The sequence below is a fragment of the Pollicipes pollicipes genome, unplaced genomic scaffold (assembly GCF_011947565.3).
Source record: "Pollicipes pollicipes isolate AB1234 unplaced genomic scaffold, Ppol_2.1 Scaffold_3447;HRSCAF=4054_pilon_pilon_pilon, whole genome shotgun sequence".
NCBI lineage: Eukaryota > Metazoa > Arthropoda > Thecostraca > Pollicipedomorpha > Pollicipedidae > Pollicipes > Pollicipes pollicipes.
In genome coordinates, this window is record NW_023596297.1 from 32,044,431 (window position 1) to 32,055,029 (window position 10,599).

Here is a 10,599-nt window from a genome sequence, read left to right on the forward strand (position 1 = left end):
CCGCACGGTCAAACGCCACTCACAGTGCCGGCTTACTGGGAAGCCGGCCGGCCGGGCGTGTTTTGACACGGCCGACGGCGGCCGCTGGCGCCAGTGACGCCATGCCGCGTTGCCCCCGCCGGCGGCGACCGACAGGGCTGACCCGGACGCGGCCTTTGACCCCCAGCGCACAGCTGACCGCCATCACCGGCCAGCTGGTCACGTTCGAGGCATGCCTGGCCCCGGCAGAGACCGCACGTATAGGAATTGGAGAGGGGCAAGCAAACAGTTATCACACATTGTGCAGACACGGCCGTCCCAGGCGCCTGCCCGTTCCGGAGGAGTGCACAGCGACGCCAGGCCCTGTCCTGTTCACTTGTTTAGGCAGCCGTTGATGTTTTGGTTTGGACTCCTTGAAATGACGGGATGAACCACAGCAGAGAATGTTCGCGATCTTGAACAGGTCTCTACCAAGTCGAACATCGAGCAAAAAGCTGTCCGATAACCGTAACTAAGTATGTAATGGTTTGGCGCGGTGGCGAGGTTTCATGCCTGATTTCGGGCACGGCCTATCCAAAGCAGTGCCTGAGCTAAAGCAAGGGTTGTCTGTACTGTTTGAAATCCAAACTATACATAAAGCACAAACCGTTAAATAATATGCAAACGATAATTTAACTGAGGGTTTGGGTCATCCTTCCGAATTACTTTTGAAATATGAGGTCAAATTAACACCAATGGATACCATACCACCGGCAGCTGTACGCAATGTGCAATGCTATGTTCATCACTCATTTACTGTATTACTTATTAAAGCTGGTTGCGGGCTACAGCTTTCTGGACCAGCATTGTATGCCAACACGATATCAGCAACGCTTTGGTAGGACCAAAAATGCGGAAAATGGCTGCTGGTGTGTCGTCTACAAATATGTTGATGCAAACCACCTGCGACCTCTTTGAATGTGAGTGAAACATTCTCAGACCAGTACATGTATGCATGTACATGAAGCATATACATTGTGTATGCACGCCTTTCCCTTTGCTCTGAAAGGAAGCATTGGAGTCCTTTGACTTAATCCGATGCAAGAATCATGGTTAATCAGTTACGAATTTCACATTACTCACGCAAATTGACAGCTGGCCAGTCACCACCTTTTCCGCAGTATGAGCGGAAGCCGTGCTTCCAGGCCGATCAGAGTCGCCTAACTCGGCTGATTTCTTCTCCGATGCTGTTTTGCCATGACTGCTCAATATTTTGGTGGACATATGACATATAATTTGCGGGAGCAATAAGTGAGGTTGCATCCATAAGCCTTCGCATTAGGTTTTAGAAAACTTTATCCTTAAAACTGCTTACGTTCTAAAAATATCTATATGATTCAAGAGCCGGCGTGTCCTCAAGCTGGCACAATGTGGGTGCAGTGATATCTGCAGTATGTGGGTGCAGTGACATCTGCAGTATTTGGGTGCAGCGATATCTGCAATTCCGCCTCCTGAGGATTGGCCCCTTTTTGCTTGTTATGGGTGGCGCTGCACGTCCACCGGTACGTGTAATGCACAATTTCTGTCACCATCTGTCCACAAGCATCGTCTGTATCAAGCCGTATCTCGTCAACGGTGACACATTAATGATCAAAGCCACGGGCCCTTGTTACCACTCGTCCACAAGCATAGTCTGTATCAAACCGGCCGTTTCTCGTTAACGGTGACGCATTAATGACCAAAGCCACGGGCCCTAGATCGTCCGCTCCGACGCTGGTTGGTCGACAGTCTCAACCGCAAACCCCAGAGCGTCATTTTTTGATGGAGGACCGAGGACCGCAATGAGGAAACAATGTCACCCCATGTGCAGTCGCGGAGCGCACCCTGCACGTATTCTGAGACTTGGTTTTAAGTCGGATGAACGTGAATCGTGGAAGCAAGCTGTGAGGCGATGCACCTCTAAACCATTGGCTCCTGTATTGGAGCTTTTAGACTTTTCCATGAGAGATGAGAGTACAAAGCGTGCCGTGAAACGGGCGTTACACATCCGTGACTTGGAAGATTAAACAGGGTTCTAGCTTTGAAATTACTTTGGGGACGACTGGGGCCCATATATTAACACATTTGTTATCATTCAGGTAATCATCACAACTGAGAGTTGTATTGCAGCACCCAAATATTCATGTGAAGACGTGTCTCGCTAGTTGGAGCAGCCCTACTCCTTAATTTATTTGACGTAGTGGATTTTTTTCCTCCACTAATAGTGTGTGTGTAATCGAGTTTAGGAAGCCTATCAAAACTTACTTCTTGCCTTTGAATTAAAGCCAGAAAAAATACATATGACATCTATTTTAATCCTCAAAGAAGAACCCCAGTTTCACAAATTATATGCGCATATTTGTAGTCGTATCACGTGCGCTTTAAGGGAGTGTTCCACATTTATATGGGATTTCAGAGATAGCCATCTCATTATCTGTATCATCTGTAGCCTACAGATGTTGTGTAGGCTATGCAAAATTTTAACACGACTTACCTTTGTACTGCATAATACAAGAAGTTCTACACTCTTTCCAATTAACACGGCAATAAGTCTTGTTGTTGAATAACTTAGGAATAGCTCTATGAGGAAACATGTGAAAACAAGTAAGCTCCTTAAACCCACGGATAAATATGAAAGAATACCACCATAAAGTGCCAAAACACGATCACCTAACGCAATTTAAGCACACATCCAGCACCGCTGCGGGCCACCTCTCGGGAGATTTAAGAACACGTGATTGCTATCATATAAACGCTCCATGAGACGGAATCAAACAATGACGCAGCGCAGAGCATATCTGCTAAATAGAAAAATTTGGTTGTCCTGACCAGTCTTTTCCACTCAAAAGTATGCCAATAATAATAAGTGAGCTTACATAATCTTATCTGATGCTTGCTTCAAAATCTTCAAAGCTGGAAATTCTTAAACTAGCTGGAGTGCTAGGAGAGCTCGCTTTTATGTGTAAACATATTTTTTCATCCTACGCGGTGTAAAACATCATTTGTTAGCAAATTTACCACAACACTATAGCAGGCTCCGTTTATTAACGCCAAATTACCTACCAACCACACAACACACATACACCTCATTCAATTAGCAGTGCTACAGGTTCGGCAGAGAAAGGCACATGTTTTTTGGCATTCAGCATATTTTCACCTAATCAACGCGCGCTCAAATCGCCGAAACAGATCACTAATTAAAATACTGGCTGACATACATTTGTTCATTTGCATCAGCGTGCTGCAATGTGTGTAAGACACTAAAATAAATTGATGTGTGGTGCCATGTAAAGCCTGTCTTATATGCTACCATGCCTAAGCAGTGCGTAGTAGATTTAAGGCCGAAGCCGGGCTGAAATCTTTAAAAACCTGGCCATTCTTAATGCAATCCTGCAGACTTACAGTCAGTGGGAGGGGCGCCAGACCATGATGGAGTTGCATTCTGTGCAGGTTGGGTACAAGTACTGCATTGCGGTTTACGAGCAACATCTTTATGTAAGGCGTAACTCCCACAAAAAATATATACAGGGGCAGACTCCGTTCTGCCTGCCTTTTTAAGTCTGGTGGGGCCGGGCCAAACTCTAGGACGAACAACAACAACAGCAACAAAACAGCTCAAACGGTTTCACATCGACAGCAGACTTAAAAGCTTCTACGACTCCTGATATACTGAACGCCCTAGCATGAAGCTTTGAAGCGACGTGCGACATTCCCTACAGTCGACTGCTGACCGTGAACGCCTCCCACAATGATCAAAATTCTTACATTAAGAATTCGCAAGAATCGGTACGAGCCTTTGTCACAGCGCAGTGGCCCAAAACTGGTTTTGACATATACGCCTGACCCAGTGGTGGCCTCCCTGACGTCAGCCACCAGGTCAGTCGCGGGAACCCGTCCCAGGACGCGGCCTGTCCGGCAGCGCCTGACAAAGCTGTGACCTGGCGCTGTCTGGGCGCCGTCAGACAATGCCGCGCCACACTCAGATAGTCGATATCACATGGTGTATCGGGGTATTTCCAGAATGTTGCAATAGTTCACACAGCGATTAGCCGTCTAGCAGCGTTTGAAAACACGGCAATGCGGTGTAAATACCGCACCAAAGGCCCCGTCCAAAGGATCTCACCTTGGGCTCACGTTTGTACATTGCCGTTTTTTCATGTTTCCATCGCGCGCAATCTGTCGCCATCTTCGGCGGGTCGTTTTTGCATGTACGATCGAGACAGCAGAAAAAGCGGAAGCCGAGCAGGAAACCGACGAGTCCGGTGAAAGTCGGCTCCGTGCTCGGGGACCCTGTGTTCCTCATCAGCCAGGTCTCGGTCTATCTCTAACATAATCCGTGGCAGCAGCAGGAATGTCGCGCTGATGAATATCGCGCCTCGTGAAGCGCGTTGCAGGCGCTGCTACGCGCAAATAAGGCATGCGACCAATTTTAAGAACGGATCGAGATCTTTTTCTGCCAGTCGGCTCTCGTGGCAAGGAATATCAATAGCTGAATTGCTGATCATTGAGATCATTGCCCTTAATTGCTGCCTTTGCACATCATGCCAACCTGTGGACAGTTTTTTTAAAATCCTGGCCAGACAGGAGTTATTCCCACCCTTGCGCCACGCTCCAAGCGAGAGATGACTACTAGGCCTCAATTTTGTCACTCGGTTTCTGTAATTTAATTCGAGTCACTACGCAAAAAGAGCGGTCATTGGCTTGGTAGAGTCACCTGGATTCCTCATATGAATGTTTAGGATAAACAGGGGCCTTTCAGAGAGGGCCACTCATCAGGGAGCACAAATTTAACAATTTACGGTTTTCCGGTACACACTACAAAAAGGGCGTAACGCCATGATCCAAATAAGATTCAGTGCAGAATGAAGATTTTGCGCTCAACAAAGCGAGTGTATGTCAATAGCCACAGTTGAACTCGATAATATAACTAACCTTTCTTAAATGGGTTATTTATGTGCTTGGAAATTTTTATCGGATATATATTTTCTACCAAGAGTCACAACTAACTACCACAAACAGCTATCAACCAGCATTTGTCGTAAAATCAGTTTGCGTGTCTTCGGAAGTTGCAGTGTGGTTCGGCGATCGGCTTTGATCTAGGGTCAGATTATTTTGCAGCCAGTGTGTTGCAATGCAACATCAGCCATGCCAGATTTGACGTCAATGATGACAATTTTGTTTGAATTTGATGTCAGTGATGTCAGTGGGGCTTTCTGTAGTATCAGAAACACCACCATGTGGAGAATCCACCACCACGAGGGTTACTAGAAATCATTCTGCTTCGGTGGGCACTCAGAAATCAATACAACATTACTGGACAGAGTTTACCGGCGATAGTTATGCAACTTTGTTTTCGTCACTAAAAGGGGGGAAAAGCAATCTCTATCCGAGTAGGTTGGAATCCATTCCGCTGTTCTGTGATTACGTTACACCACTCACTGAGTGAGGCGATGTCATGCTCACACTTACGTGGCTGATGAACTTTACGTGGCCGTGACTCAGCCACGGCAGCCATGGCACAAACCAAACGCACCATTTCGCAAACAAATTAAGCACGTAGCTCTTTTTTAGATCGGCTGTGGTAGGGTCGAACACAGTCAACGATGAGTTTTGGTTGCGTCAGAGTGAAATTGGCGTCTTGAAAAGTGGAGATACACTCCACTTTCAGAGAGATGAATGGGGGTCAGAGATGAATTAAACTTGCCCTGCTTGAATTAATAACGGGTTCGCTCAATATAAATGTAAGCAACAAGCGGTTTTTTTTTGCTGTGACACTTCTTACTCGAACATAATTGAACATAAGATGAACATAAGAAAATTGAACATAAGATGTGCTGTCGTATTAGAAGCCACCAATGCATTTAATGATGCAAAGGTGACTATTAATGCAACTACGATGCGATGACTTGTCGTCATTGCATCGTAGAATAGTTTTATTTGGCAACATCTGGCCACCGAAGTCAATTCAGACTTGGGGTTCGGCGCGACTCTTGTGTCTGCTTGTGTAAAACGCGCTAGCATAGTTTTTCCGGATGTTTTTCTCACGCCCCTCGGACCTGTTCGTGCAAGTTATGAGGAAAGCGCATTCTGTAAATATAAAATATATGAATAGTGCCATTTTCAGAGGCATGAATCGTGTCAGAAGGGAACAGGAAAGGACCAAAACATCTCGTTGTTTTTTGACAATGAATGGTTAAAAAGGCGTAAACGCGAGTGCATGCACCATGCCACCTAGTATGGATGGCTTCCAGCAGTATTTTGTAGCGTTGGACTAATTGAAGTCGATCAGCTAAGAACACCACTTTGTTCAGCACTCTATTGAGATACAATGGCGTCGTGACCAGCCACAACGCCGTCTAAACGGTGTTTGATTTCAGAAAGTTCTAGTCCCCAATACACGAACGTGAAAAGGATTGCCCCGAACCATCATCACTATTATCCCCGTGAATCTGGGCTTACGTCAGCGTTCACCTGCGCGGAGTGCGTCTTCCAGTGCCCAGTAAATCAGCAGAGATCACAGGATTATCGGGAACGAGAGAGAGCCGGCAGGTCCAGGTGCAGACTGTCTGCCATTACGACGGTGAGTCGCGATACGACTCCATCGCTGTCGCTCTGTGTCGGTCTGACTCGGCGGCGACAGCGGAGGACGACTCGAACGGCCAGCGACTCGTGCATTGTGCAGAACGATGATTAACTGCAGTTGTTCCCGGCAGGGGCTGGTCTTGTGCCGCGACCGGCCGGGGCGCCGGCTGATTTAACGACCCTGTTCCTGGCCGGGACACGCGAACCACTGTGAGTAACGACCCGCTGCGTACACGAACGATTCATTCATTCGGCGCGGCCGTTTCTCGGCGGCGGCCGCGGCCGCTGCTGTGCGCGGCGCCCGGGGCCGTGCTCGGTCGGCTTGCACACAGTGCACACAGTGCACGGGTGACTCACTGTGAGCGAGCGCCGCTCACAGCCGACAGCGGCGCGCGAGGCGGCCGGTGACGTGAGCCGGCTGGAATCCGCCCGGCCGCGCTGCCTGACCAGGGTCGCCCTCGCCGCCCCACGCAAGGGCGGACGCAAGATCCCATGCGGCAGGGGGAGCTTAGTACAGGTGTCACTGCAGAGTTTGAACGGATTTAAGTCACCCGTTGTTAAGCTTAATATGCGCGTATGAAGATCTTTATTTCAGGTGAGTTCTCATTCTACAGATCGTTATTCTTGTGGAAAGCTTGCTCTTTGCTCCAAGTTCATTTAACAAAGCCTTGGTATCAACGTGGACGTTTTTGAATGCCACGTACCTATACTTTGATTAGGTCAGCGCTTTAATACATCGCGCTATAGCTGACGAAAGCTTCCAAAAATAATGACATTTCAAATACCGGTGCCCCAATGGACCGAAAACCTGCTGTTTTTGACCAATTTTTTATCGCCTCTATAGAAATTCCACAATGAACTTATTTGTTCGCTAAATCTTTTTAACAACAGCATCCCAAATTTTCCTAAAGGCAGTAGGCTTAAACAACCTGCTATCTTTGGGCTTTGCATGACCAATTTTTGTTTGCAAAATGCATGCCGGCATATGTATACTGACTGAAAAGTTATCATGTGAACTCAAGTACGTGTAAATCTAGTCTGTGTTCGCACTCTGATACTGGTTGTACTTATTGTATTGCTGGCCAGATGACAAACAGCAATAGGCAGGTCGATTTACGGTGAAAGGGAATATCCCGCCTTTGCAAATGTTGAAGCAAGCATACGCTCACTTATAACTATCGGTTTACTATTAAGTGAAGAAGGCTGCTCTAAACAACTAAATTCCTCTGTTTAGTAAATATGCTCCTCAACACGTTGTCGTTTGGTTAAGTTACTATACCTTAAACAACATAGGTTGAGAGCCAATCGACGGCCATTATGTCTGGGAATCGTACTCACGAACGCCAGATATAACCTATACAATTATTTCCCTTTGCCTTGATAGCCGCATGGCTAATGAAATGACAGGATTTCAATGACGTTATTATGACGGCATGAATGCCTGGGTGACCTTGAAATGGTCTCAACGAAAAGTTTGCACATCTTCGCGGGTATGTAGCTCAGAAAAAGGATTTGGGTCTTAAGAAGCCCAGGGCTGTGAACTGCACCAAGTATTATTCAAGATGGCTATTTCATGTCAAACCCCCATGTAAACATGGAACACCCCCTTTTAGGTCATCGTTCCCCTGAGGTTAGGAGTTCCCCACGTCAACGTGGCCATCCGTAAAATTCTTGACACGGAACAGCGTCTGAATTACACCAGCTAGCTCACCAATTAAGTTCGCATTTCCGGATAGCTCAGTTCCCGACCATCTTTTATTTTTTGCCAAACATTCGTTACTCCAAGTTGTCCTGGGAAATCACTGGCGCATCAAAAATTACTTAGACTGGGTCCTGGTGAGCAGACATGTCACTGGTTCCCAAGATTTATTTTTGTGCACCGGCTCCTTGGTCCTAGTTCCGAAACCAGGAAGATCCAGAAACCATTCTAGACCTAGGCGGAGAAAACCAGCTGGAACCAGTATCCAGCCTGATATCAGAGCGAAAAATCCAGCAAGAACCAGGATCCAGCTTCACATTAATCCGAAATATCCAGCAAGAACCAAAATCCAATCTGATAGCAGCCCGAAAGGTCCAGCAAGAACGATGATCCAGCCTAGTTCTAGGTCACGAGAACTAGCGAGCACCAATATGTCTGGCATTGGCGTTATGTCATTTATGGCAGCCTGGCATTATGTCAAAAAATTTAGCAAGAACCAAGACCCAGTCTGGAATTTTTGGAAATCCAGCAAGCGTCAAGATACAGCTCAGAATTGAATTTAGATCCAGTAAGACCCAATATCTAGTCTGGAGAGATGTCAAAGCAAGCAGCAAGAGCCAGAATCTTGCCTGAGATTCCTGTCAGCCTTGGTTTTCTAAGCTTAGCAAGGTGTTTCCTGGTGTCAGTTTTTCAAAATAATTTTTGGAGACGAGGAGAAAAATCGCTAAACTTTCTTCTAAAATGTGACAATAAATGCATGTTTACTCAAATTTCGCCTACTTTTTCCTAGAGCTGGGAAGGCTGGGATCAATCAACAACATGACACTATAACCCTGGTGCTATTCTCAGTAAATGACTGAATGAAAACGATGCATATCCCCCAATTCAAAAAGCTGTTCCAAATTTCAGTTGTTTGCTGCAACCTTGCCGCTATGAGATCTTGGCAAGGTTCGCCACACCTTGCAGAATAGAACATGGGGAATGCAATCATGTGAATTTGGTCATTTCCTGCATGCATGTGGTCTTGTATCTACGGTTCCAACACCCACTTTTTAGCACTCACAACGTAGGCTTTCCTCCAAGGCTCGTTAGTCGAATGTCTGCAGACATGGAAAATTGTTACTCCACCGCAATAACTCCGGATTGTTTGAAATCATCCTTTCTTTGCAACACAATGGGCCTACCAGCAAGTTCTCTTTCTTACCGGCGACTTTTGCTCCTTTCCAACCCGAATATTGTTCAGCCGCTTCAAACACAGGTGACCGCAAGCTTCCATGACTCTATCTTAGCAAAAAGACTAGAAAGTACACAAGTACGCATAAAAACGCCTGTATTTGACCCAACTTCTTATTCATTCATTTATTCCGTCATGCATCCGTTTTGCCCTAAGTTATAGAAGCACACTGCGCAGCGCCGAGACGCACCAACAACAAAAACCCCATTGGATGACCTTAGCCAGCTAACGTTTTTCGCACAACCATTTTTTATCTGAAAACTAGTAAATGTATAATCATATTGATATGAAAAAGCCTTATAAGTCATAAGGTCATAACTAGACCTTATCAATATTAGATCAAATACGATCATTTCCAAAGTAAATCAGCTCACCATTGCTGCAGCGTTGTCAGTTGACCTTGCCACCTGACAGTTTGTTTACATTTGCTCCGAGACTGTCGCCACGTGGACAGTAAATGGAAGACAAATGATCAACTGACCAATCCATAGTGGCGGCACCGCCCTGGGCCTGCCGGTATCTTATTTTTGAGATATATTTCATCTCGTGTACGGATTTGATTTCTAACGCAGTCAAGTATCTATCTCTAAATGTGCAGACGGATTCACCTTGATTTATTAGCAACAAGAAGGGCACTATTTGATAGGAACTTGCGAGTCTAACAATCGAGAAGGACATAAGCACAAAACAGACAGCTTGTTCAGAATTTTTCACTATTTGCTGACATCAGACAGCAGGGGCAATTGAGGTTCTCCCGGCTTTGGGGTGGGGGGGAGGGGAGGGGGAGGGAGGACCATATCCATTGTTGCTTTTTCTTTTCAGTCAACGCCTGGCCAACATTTCACCCCTTCGACACCCTTCAGTCAACATTGTTTATTTGCTGATTGTTGATGATACCAAAAATATGTCGGTTACCCTTGTGAGTTTCGAGAACCGATGCAAGCGGGATCCATGATTTTGTTTGGTCGAAAGATCCGGTGGAAACCAGGATCCACAGATTTTCTTTACCTAACGCGCCTTTAGAAGCCATCTTTCAGGATTTTGCTTTGTTGAAAGAGTCAGTGGGAACTCAGATCCAGGGTTCCGT